At 47.4% G+C, this 12,090-nt stretch overlaps 1 protein-coding gene across 1 annotated transcript in view; it reads left to right on the top strand.

The window, feature by feature from the left end:
* The window catches only part of SKIC2 (SKI2 subunit of superkiller complex), a 251,546-nt gene that overhangs the window by 124,340 nt on the left and 115,116 nt on the right, over positions 1-12,090 (top strand). The gene's annotated exons all lie outside the window — the stretch shown is intronic.

The raw sequence follows: 12,090 nt of genomic DNA, 5'->3' as shown, positions 1-12,090 counted from the left end.
TTTTAAAGTCCTGCCTCAAGTCCTAGATTTAAGTCCAGTTAATAATCAGGACGAGAGCTCTGGCACTATTCTGAGTACTAATATCCTTTTGGTGAATCAGCACAATACCAATACTGACCAGCCTACTGTAGCTCCCATCAAACTTGCAACCCCACTAACAGAAATGGCGGACCCACTCCCCCCCCCCCCCACCACTGTCCGCTCCATCACAGTCGGTAGTGGTAAATACCCTGTACGATGAAGGAGAGGCCCAAACCTTGACATCAACATCAACAGGCCCCTCAAAAGGTCCAGAGGAGAGAGAAGAGGAAGAGGGGGACAGTAGCACGACACATACTACCACCGAGACTGCATTGGTCGCTCTGGCGGCTTCGATTGCCTCAATGAGAGAAGAAATTCGTAACGATTTTTTGGTCTCTAAATCAAACCAAAACGACATCCGCTCTTCATGTGAAGCCTTAGAAAGGAAAGTAGATGGTTTGTGTGAAAGAACGGAGGCATTAGAGAGCACAGTGGGAGTAGTAAAAGCTAATCTTGAAGCAGCTGAGTCAAAGATCCACAACTTACGCAAGGAGGGGGACGCGTTGAAAGAAAGAATGGAATCTTTAGAAAATTTCTCACGCAGAAATAACCTGCGTCTTCTCAAAATTCCGGAGGGGAAAGAAGGGGGGGACATTAAGAGCTTCGTTGCAAATCTACTGAAGGAAGCCTTGGATCTCGAAGAAACAACTGAAGCTTTGGAGAAAGACATCCAGAGGATCCACCGTGACCCGTTTCGTCTCAATGCAGGCAGGTCTAAACCTCGGAAAATTCTCGTTAACTTCCTGACTTACGCCTTGAAAGAGAAAATACTCAACACAGCGCTCAAACTTAAAACTACAAAATGCTCTGAATTCCCATTTGAGGTCCGCTCTGATTTATCCAAGTCTACGCTTGACAGGCAGTGGGAGCTGGGACAGAGGATGGACAAATTCAGAACGGCTGGGGCAACAGTCCAAATGAGGTTCCCGGCCTTTCTGCGCGTCATGTACAACAATAAGATGCATAACGTCAGAACACCATTCGAGGCGGATGAGCTTCTGGAGTCCATCCAGAACCATTCTCAGGGCAAATGTTGAATGACCAAGATCCCCCCCGCCCATTCAGCTTATTTACTCTATAGGCTGAATAACGACGTCTTCAAGAATGCATCTTGCGAGCTATTGGAAACTCTTAGGAAACTTGGGACAAAAAAAAAAGAGGGGGGAAAATGTGCAGTGGGCAAATTAAGAAAAAAAAAAAAGTAGATAAGGTGGGAGGAACAGGGGAGGAACAGGGGAAGAAGGAAAATATGAAGTGATAACAAAAAAAAAAGGGGAGGAAACTAAAAAGAGTAAGAGAGGGAAAATGAAAAAATAAAAAAGAGAGAGAGGGGAGAGAAGAAAGGGAGAGGAAAAAATAGAAAAAAAGGGAAAGAAAAAAAAAAAAAAGAGAATATAAGTGGGCCGGAAGAAAAAAAAAAAAATAAATAAACTCACACTCTATGGGGGTCGTGAACAAACAATTCAATAGGGTGATGGTGACGGTTAAAGCACAGGATAAAACACTGTTTTTTCTCTCTAGTTATTTTTAAGGAGCGTAACCCGTGTCGAGGGAAGGAGGGCATAGACTGGCGCGAACCGGTTCAACAACTGGCCAGAGTAAGTAGGGACGGGTTTTCCAAAGGGGTGCGGGAGGGGGGACACAAAAGCATAAAAACTCAAAATTATCCTCAGAAGCTTGGCCCTCTAAAACAGACTCTTCTTTTTTACAATCCAACTGCCTTAGATAAAACAACTAAAAGTAATAAAGTAAAAAATATCAAATTGTGTGGCATGGAAGTGAATATTGGGAAGGAACAATGACATCGGTACAATTCCTATCTTGGAACGTGAATGGTCTGCGCGTACAAGGGAGAAGAGAACGCATTTTACAATATTTGCGCGATTCCCCGGCGCAGATCATCATTATCCAAGAATCACATCTCTTAAAAAATGAGGCAGACTCAATACTAAAAAAACAAAAATGGATAGACGTATTCTTAAGTACCGACCACAATGCAAATATAAGAGGTATTCTCCTAATTTGCAAAAAATCAGCAAATGTGCGGATTCTCGATTTTAGGGAAGATAACAGTGGAAGATGGCTCATAGTTAACCTCTCTATACATGGACAGAGGTATAATCTAGCTGGATATTATGGTCCCAATACAGATGATCCGTCTTTCCTGGAAATTATAAGGAACAACCTAATAACCACTTCGGACCCCATAATTTGGACAGGGGACTTTAACGTTATTCTAAACCCGAAATTAGACAAAACCACCAATATTAGTAGGCATAATTGTCAACCCCCTTCAAAATCTAGACAATCTCTTAAAGGGATCATGGAGGAGTTGGGTCTGGCAGATATATCGAGAGAAAGAGCTGGCACTAAACCGGGGGTATCGTATAAGAATCTAAAATACAAACATACATCACGAATAGACTTAGCCCTGTTTAGCTACTGTCTCCAAAATTCCATATCTAACATCAAGTATATACCCTCTCACTTATCCGATCATTCAGCCTTGTCGTTCATCTTAAAACTTCAAGCTCAAAAAAATCACCCCTCTTGGTCATTTGATCGAACTATTTTATTGGACCCGGAGGAAGTGACACACCTCAACTCCGAGGCTAGGATGTTTTTAGATATCAACCTGTATTCGACCTCTCTTGCTTTGGTCTGGGAAACCCTTAAGGCATACCTGAGAGGTTGCATTACCAACAGAGCTTCCTTTATGAGGAAAAATTATCTATTAAAAATCCAAAACCTTGAACAGGAGATGGAGACAATCGAACAAAGGCTTGGGGGTACAACCGGGTCACCACAAGATCAAACAAATATGTCAGACCTCAGAAATCAGATGGAAGATATCCTACAAGAGAGGGTCTCAAAGAGATGGGAGGCGAGTAAATTATCCAACTTCGAATTCGGAGAAACCGCGGGTAAGATTTTAGCCTGGAGGATTAAAGCAGACCAAGCTAAAAACTACATAAGAGGGATTATGGTTGAGGGGGAAAATGAGCTCAGGTCATCAGACGTAGGAATTAGTACTGCCTTCACGCAGTTCTTTGCGGAAATATACAGGGAAGACATCACAGATGACCAACAGGCAAGGAATACATGGCTAGATCAGATATCTCTTCTACACCTCTCGCAAACACAAAGCGAGGCAATAGAAATGGACATCTCAGAGGTAGAAGTCAGAAAGGCCGTTTCTGCACTAAAACACGGTAAAGCTACAGGCCCCGATGGACTCCCTGGAGAATTGTATAGAGCCCTGGCCGATACAATTGTGGTAAGTGGGCAGTGGCAGTGTCCCTCACCGCTTTTAACTGCGCTACCGGCGTATGAGTGATTACAACTTATATGCTGCTTATGCTGTCACATCTCTAGCGCTAATTTAAAAAAAGCTTTTAAACTCACTGGGCACTGGTGTGAAAGAGAGTGGGTCGCTGCACTCGCGCTGCTCATTTCATTTTGCAGTGTTTACTGGAGGACTGGCCGCGTTTAGCATTCTGCTTTGCTGAGGCATTAGGGAAGCAAGCAGACTGCTACACCAACCAATCACAGAGTGCTGGACTCGTCCCTCCCTCCCGCCTCGTTCTGACGCCGGTGGCTAGCGCCGTTTGAGCAGAGGGTGTGGAGGGTCCGAGCCAGCTACTTCCTGCTTTCCATCTGCAGCGCTCTAGCTGTTGGACGCAGGGGGGGGATAAAAGGCACCAGATCTCGCAGTTCCGCGTAGTAAGTGGGCAGTGGCAGTGTCCCTCACCGCTTTTAACTGCGCTACCGGCGTATGAGTGATTACAACTTATATGCTGCTTATGCTGTCACATCTCTAGCGCTAATTTAAAAAAAGCTTTTAAACTCACTGGGCACTGGTGTGAAAGAGAGTGGGTCGCTGCACTCGCGCTGCTCATTTCATTTTGCAGTGTTTACTGGAGGACTGGCCGCGTTTAGCATTCTGCTTTGCTGAGGCATTAGGAAAGCAAGCAGGCTGCTACACCAACCAATCACAGAGTGCTGGACTCGTCCCTCCCTCCCGCCTCGTTCTGACACCGGTGGCTAGCGCCGTTTGAGCAGAGGGCGTGGAGGGTCCGAGCCAGCTACTTCCTGCTTTCCATCTGCAGCGCTCTAGCTGTTGGACGCAGGGGGGGATAAAAGGCACCAGATCTCGCAGTTCCGCGTGGTAAGTGGGCAGTGGCAGTGTCCCTCACCGCTTTTAACTGCGCTACCGGCGTATGAGTGATTACAACTTATATGCTGCTTATGCTGTCACATCTCTAGCGCTAATTTTAAAAAAGCTTTTAAACTCACTGGGCACTGGTGTGAAAGAGAGTGGGTCGCTGCACTCGCGCTGCTCATTTCATTTTGCAGTGTTTACTGGAGGACTGGCCGCGTTTAGCATTCTGCTTTGCTGAGGCATTAGGGAAGCAAGCAGGCTGCTACACCAACCAATCACAGAGTGCTGGACTCGTCCCTCCCTCCCGCCTCGTTCTGACGCCGGTGGCTAGCGCCGTTTGAGCAGAGGGCGTGGAGGGTCCGAGCCAGCTACTTCCTGCTTTCCATCTGCAGCGCTCTAGCTGTTGGACGCAGGGGGGGATAAAAGGCACCAGATCTCGCAGTTCCGCGTGGTAAGTGGGCAGTGGCAGTGTCCCTCACCGCTTTTAACTGCGCTACCGGCGTATGAGTGATTACAACTTATATGCTGCTTATGCTGTCACATCTCTAGCGCTAATTTTAAAAAAGCTTTTAAACTCACTGGGCACTGGTGTGAAAGAGAGTGGGTCGCTGCACTCGCGCTGCTCATTTCATTTTGCAGTGTTTACTGGAGGACTGGCCGCGTTTAGCATTCTGCTTTGCTGAGGCATTAGGGAAGCAAGCAGGCTGCTACACCAACCAATCACAGAGTCCTGGACTCGTCCCTCCCTCCCGCCTCGTTCTGACGCCGGTGGCTAGCGCCGTTTGAGCAGAGGGCGTGGAGGGTCCGAGCCAGCTACTTCCTGCTTTCCATCTGCAGCGCTCTAGCTGTTGGACGCAGGGGGGGATAAAAGGCGGATGTGTCCTAGGCAGCGCAGCGGACGAGCGCAGCGGGCGCGACGATGGCGCGCCGAAGTTGCGCCTAAGTTAAGCCCGTCCGCGGCCGGGCGCGGGCCAGGGCCATCCCCCCTGGTCTTTTTCCGAGGCATGTAACCTGGAGCCGTGAGGATCTGCTGGCCCTCCGGGGCCCCCAATCCGAGCCATGCCTGCATAAAATGAAGGCGGGAAACACTCTAGGCTGTGACCACTGTAATTTCACTTTCAATCGGGGCAGTATGACATCTAGGGGCCAGCATGCCTTGGTGTGTGGTCTTCTAAATGTCCGATCTTTGCGAAAACATTGCTTGGATCTGCACGATCTTCTTACCAATAAACAATGGGACTTGGTTTTTATCACGGAAACGTGGCTAGACCAATACTCCACGCCCGAGGTCCTTGACGCTATCCCAGAGGGCTACTCCCTGGCGAGGTTAGACCGGGAAACTGGGAGAGGCGGTGGGATAGCTATTGTGGCCAGACAGGGCCTTCATTGTCATTTAGAACAGGCGAAGATCGTGGATGGTGAGGTGGGGGCATTTTCCATCTCTGTCAACGGCAGCTGCACTCTGAAGGGCCTTTTGATCTACAGGCCACCTGGCACTGCTGCACGATTTAGTGAAAGCTTACTCGAGGGTATTACTGAGGCAGCACTGCGAGTTGAGAAATATCTGGTACTGGGTGATCTCAATCTCCACCTTGATGACCCCACTGACAGAGTAGCGAGGGAATTCCATCAAAGTATGGAAGCTCTACACTTTGAGCAGAAAGTTCTTCAGCCTACCCACCAATTAGGCCATACCCTGGATCCAATTTTTGCCAATTGGGAACAGGTAGATGTCTCCGACCCTATTCCCATTCCCTGGACAGATCATCACTTGGTTCCCTTTCAGATCCATATTCAGGGAGCTCGGCCGGTGATACCATCGGCCTCTAGGCACCATAGTCGATGTTGGTCGAACTTCTCCCAAATTAAATTCAATCAGGCCCTCAGGGAAAAAGGTCATCTAGGGGGAGTGGGAGTGGAAGCTCTAAATACCAACTTGGACCTGCTCATTACGGAGGCCTTGGACCAGGTGGCCCCACTGGGCATATCAAGAGGGGGTGGTCGGTTGCAGGGCACGGCACCATGGTATGATGAGGAGGTACGGGCAGCCAAAGTGGTGTGTAAACATGCAGAGCGACAATGGAGAAAAACCCTTACGGTGCCGGCTAAAACAGAATACAACGTTAAACGGCGAACCTACCACAGACTGATTAGGAAAGCCAAGACGTCATACTTTGGCACCAGGATCTTGGAAGCTGAAAATTCCACTAAAGAACTGTTCCTAATCTACAAAACGTTATCGGTAGGGAAACCTGTAGCAGTGCCGCAAGAACTTTGCACAGTGGAGGGTTGTGACCGAATAGCAGACTATTTTGCCAACAAGGTAGCAACAATCTACGCCTCCTTCCCACACCAGATTGATCAAATCCCCAGGCTTGGGGGAACTACCAAGGGATTAGGAAAACAACGGCTGTCCAGCTTCACTACCCCCCCGACTGAGGAGCTCATCCGCATTTGCGGATCAATACGGTCTGGCTCACCTAGGGACCCCACTACTCCCAGACGGCTGATGGGAAGTTTGGATGTTCTCGAACCTCACATCCGCCATCTGCTTAACACCTCTTATGAGACTCAGACTGTCCCTGCGGCATGGAAACAAGCGATTGTCCTCCCGCTGCAAAAAAAAGCCAATATCGGCTTTGACAAATTTGAGAATCTACGTCCCATCTCTCTCCTGCCTTACATGTCAAAGGTTGCGGAAAAGATTGCCAATCACCAGCTGATGAAGTACGTGGATGATGCCTGTTTGCTCCACGACTCTCAGTTTGGTTTCCGCCCTCGTCATTCGACGGAATCAGCCCTTCTAATGGCGGTGGAGGCCTTGCGTCAGGGTGCGGATGAAGGCCAAACTATGGCTTTAATCCTGCTAGACCTCAGCGCTGCATTTGACACTGTAGCACATTCCATTCTGCTACAGTGTCTGGAGGAAGGTGGAATCTCAGGTGCAGCGCTGGGGTGGATAGGATCTTTTCTATCGGACAGACGCTTTCAGGTCCATCTGGGCGATTGTTACTCTAGAGAGATCGAGTTGGGCCAGGGAGTGCCTCAGGGCTCGTCCCTGAGCCCTACCTTGTTTAATCTCTATGTAGCCCCTTTGGCGGGAATAGTGGAGAAATATGGTCTACGTGTTGTGTCCTATGCCGACGACACGCAGCTGGCCATCTCCCTCTCACGTACCCCGGATCTTGCGGCGGACAATTTCAGGAACTGCATGAAAGATCTAGCAGCCTGGATGTCCGCCAACTGTTTAAAGTTAAACGGTAGCAAGACCGAGGTACTGATTGTGGGTGGGACTCCGGATGCTTGGTCGTCGGCATGGTGGCCTTCTTGCTTGGGCGAGGCACCAGCTCCTTGCCGGGAGGCAAGGAATTTAGGGGTCTGGCTGGACACTGGCCTGACCTTTGACACACACGTGGGCCGTGTGGCTGGGGTATGCTTCGGCGTTCTGAGGACCTTAAAAAAGGTGTTAGATCTTCTTCCTCTTGCGGCCCGCAGAGCGTTGGTGCATGCCCTGGTGACATCCCGTCTTGATTATGGCAACCTATTATACCTGGGTGCCCCCAGTAAGGTCACCAGGCGCCTCCAGGTGTTGCAGAATGCGGCAGCCCGTTTGGTGCTGAGGCTCCCCAGGAGATCCCCCTCCAAACCCGCGCTCCACGCACTTCACTGGCTTCCAGTTGCCAGTCGGGTGGAATTTAAATCTCTCTCCACATGCCATCGTATTTTGAATGGCAAGGCTCCTGCGTTGCTTAAGAGTCTGGTGACCGGGTATGAGCCCACACGCAACCTCCGCTCCTCCTGCACAGGACTCTTAACGGTACCAAGAGTAAGGAAAGCACGTATGGGGGGTAGATCTTTTAGACATCTGGCGGCCAAGTACTGGAACGCTCTACCCTTAAGCCTGCGCTTGGAGCCATCGGAATCAATTTTTAGGAAAAAACTCAAGACCCTTTTGTTTAGCAGGTAGACGGTTGGGAGGGTGGTTGTATCTTCAGCTCTCACTTATCACAGCGCGGGGACACGCCGGTGGGCGTACTTCCAGGCGCTCTATAAATGTCCAAAATGAAATGAAATGAAATTGTCCCTTCCTTAACGGCCCTCTTTAACGGTATCCTGAAGGACGGCAATGACCCCCCTCGATCATGGAGCTGTAGTCTTGATTCCAAAACCTGGGAAAGATCCAACACTATGTGAGTCTTACCGTCCTATATCATTATTGAATAATGATTACAAGATATTCACCTCCATCTTGGCAGCTAGACTGGGCTCAGTAGCGGGGGAAATAATCCATCAAGACCAGAAGGGATTTATTAAAGGGCGTCAGCTTTCCGATTTAACATACGACCTAGTGGGTGCAATTGACATCGCCTCAGCTTTTTCTACCTCACTGGCAACCCTCACTTTAGACGCGGCTAAAGCTTTCGACAGGGTAAACTGGTCTTACTTAAATGACGTTCTAAGGAAGGTCAACTTAGGGGAGAAATTCTGTCGAACAATAAAGCTCCTATATAAATCACCAACAGCACGGCTCTTAATAAACGGCACACTGTCTGAATCACTTGGGATCTTTAGAGGTACCAGACAGGGCTGCCCGCTTTCCCCCCTCCTCTTTAACCTATATATAGAACCGTTTGCGGAAGTTCTCAGACGAGAAGATTCTATTCCATCTTTTAGGTTCGGGGAGTGGGAAAAGCGGGTAGCTCTGTATGCAGATGACATTTTGATCTTTACCTCAGACCCGGAGATCGCACTTCCTGTAGTGATTAGGAGAGCTGAAGAGTTTGGCCGTATCTCGGGCTATGAGATAAACCCAACCAAAACCGACATCATGGCATGGAACATCCCTGACCTACGGTTAAATATATCTAACTCAATGAGATATCTGGGAATCCGGATAGTGCAAGACATCGCCCAAATTGCCCAAGTTAATCTTGAGAGAATTCTCAATGAAATCAAAAAATCACTAAAATCTTGGTCTAATCTTCCACTGACTATCCTAGGCAGAGTAAGCCTGATAAAGATGTCAACTGGTCTTACTTAAATGACGTTCTAAGGAAGGTCAACTTAGGGGAGAAATTCTGTCGAACAATAAAGCTCCTATATAAATCACCAACAGCACGGCTCTTAATAAACGGCACACTGTCTGAATCACTTGGGATCTTTAGAGGTACCAGACAGGGCTGCCCGCTTTCCCCCCTCCTCTTTAACCTATATATAGAACCGTTTGCGGAAGTTCTCAGACGAGAAGATTCTATTCCATCTTTTAGGTTCGGGGAGTGGGAAAAGCGGGTAGCTCTGTATGCAGATGACATTTTGATCTTTACCTCAGACCCGGAGATCGCACTTCCTGTAGTGATTAGGAGAGCTGAAGAGTTTGGCCGTATCTCGGGCTATGAGATAAACCCAACCAAAACCGACATCATGGCATGGAACATCCCTGACCTACGGTTAAATATATCTAACTCAATGAGATATCTGGGAATCCGGATAGTGCAAGACATCGCCCAAATTGCCCAAGTTAATCTTGAGAGAATTCTCAATGAAATCAAAAAATCACTAAAATCTTGGTCTAATCTTCCACTGACTATCCTAGGCAGAGTAAGCCTGATAAAGATGTCAATCCTTCCCAAGTTTACCTTCCTATTTAACACGATCCCTCTCGCATTTGATAAAACAGCATTAGAGAAATGCCAGAGAGAGCTTAATTCTTTCGTGTGGGGATACAAGTCAGCAAGAATATCATGGAAAAAGCTGAGGAGGAGGAGGGAAAAGGGGGGTCTATCCCTGCCTGATCTGCAATACTATGCGTGGGCATTCCAACTATCCCATTCGAGAATGCTCTTAAAAGTGCCAACCAATACATCAATAGGCCTTATGTTTAAGGCAATGCTGATCGGTGCTGGATTACCAACTAACGGCTATATGTTCAAGTTTGGAGAACAGAAATACTTTAAGAAAGTTAAATTAAAAATTCTTATGTCCCAAGCGAAGATATGGTCACATATAAGGAGGAACCTGGGTTTGTCATACTACTCCAACCTCGCACCCATCTGGGAATCTCCAGGGCTGCCTTCTTGCTGGGACGACAGGTTTTCTATTCCGTTGAGAGCAGGAGGGATACTAACATGGGGAGAAGTGTTGACAGGAGAATCACTGAGGCCCTGGGAGGAGTTGCGGGAGCAGCGGGGGATAGAGCTCTCGAGGTTTAAGTTTTTACAACTAGATAGTTGGGTTAAGGCAGCAAACAGGTCTGGGGTAACACTAGGGAAGCATAGTATCACTGAAGAGAAATTGGTAACGAAACCAGCAGGGGGCAAAGAGGTCTCGCAGTGGTACTGGTGCCTGCTAGAAGAGATAGACGGAGATTTCACCCTCCCGGAACAACTATGGGGCTCAGATCTGGGGGCTCAGAGCATCGAAACCTGGCAGAATTCCTGCACCTTATTATATAAATGCGTCAAACCTGCATGGCTAAGGCGTAATCACTTCTTCACAATGCATCGAGCATATTTTACACCGTTAAAACTATCCAAATTTATCCCAGGCAAAAAATGTAATAAATGTGGCCTTTCCGCAGCCTCAGATATTCACATGTTCAAGGAATGCCCCAACATATCACAGTTTTGGAATGAAGTTAAAGTAACCCTGGACTCCATCCTTAACATTTCGATCTCTATCTCACTTTCCTTGATTATATTTGGATGGGACAACAATATAAAGGGCCACGCAAGGTCATTTCTGTTCTATGCCATACTGCTTGCAAGAAGAGAGATATGCAAGGTCTGGACTGAAAATCTAGCACCAACACACGCAAACTGGCTGTCGTCTCTCTACGCAACCTCTAAAACAGATTTGAGGAGATCAGGTGGCGAAAGTAGTCGTATGTTTTGGAACGTTTTGGTCCGCTGGAGACAGTAACCGGGGTTTTTTTTTTTTCCCCCGGTCCTATGATTATGCCATGAAACTCCAGAACTAGGCCCCTCCAGTTGGCTCCGAACGGCTAGTTCAATTGATTAAAACGTCAAGTTTGGAGTCTTTTCCCACGATACTCTTCGGGCCATCTCTTGCCGGTTTCCACCAATTGTAGTATTGGGTGCAGAGGAAACCCTGCACCTTGATTGCGTGGATGGCATTTGGAGGCTAAATAAGAGTGGGTCAGGCAAATGAGGATTAAATAAAAAAAATAAAAAAAAGCTATGTGTGGAAGTAATGTATAGTTTGTAAGAGGTGAACTTTAATGCCATGTCACAGAATCAGGACTGGCAGAATTTTAAATCCTCAAATAGGATTTGTTAAATATGAAAATGGCTGCTATTACGGCGGAATCAGCCCATTGAAGTTGGGTGCATGCTTGCTGGTGCCTGAGGGTGGTCCAACATTTAAAAGTAGGTAAAGCTCCTCTAAGTGTGTTCAGTCCGTTTTACACTCAGCAAACATTTCCACATTCACTCCTGTAAAAGGAGGATAAATATGTTTTGAGCTTGGTCACGGATGGGGTTCTTGCAGGCCTAAAAATATTTTCTCCTTGGAAAAACAAACTTAAATGTGCCAACCTTCTCCAAATCCAATATTATAAGGCCACAGTCCATTGATTAAGATAGGTTGAAGAGTGGGGCGTCCCATCAAATGTTAAGGCATGTCGAACTCATCACAGAGTTTCAGGATGATCACTATGTAAATTACTTCCATTCATATTTATTGTATGTAAATGTATCCTGTGTTCGTGACAGTTTTGTATGAATCTGGCACTACTGGGCCTATATCTGCCAACCAACATTTGCACAACCTATGGACAGGCCACAACACAATGACCAGAGCAAATCATTAACATGCAACTTAGACACCAG

The sequence above is a fragment of the Lissotriton helveticus genome, chromosome 5_1, assembly GCF_964261635.1.
Source record: "Lissotriton helveticus chromosome 5_1, aLisHel1.1, whole genome shotgun sequence".
Taxonomy (NCBI): domain Eukaryota; kingdom Metazoa; phylum Chordata; class Amphibia; order Caudata; family Salamandridae; genus Lissotriton; species Lissotriton helveticus.
The sequence above is the reverse complement of the archived record's forward strand: the minus strand, read 5'-3'. Positions and strand labels throughout refer to the sequence as shown.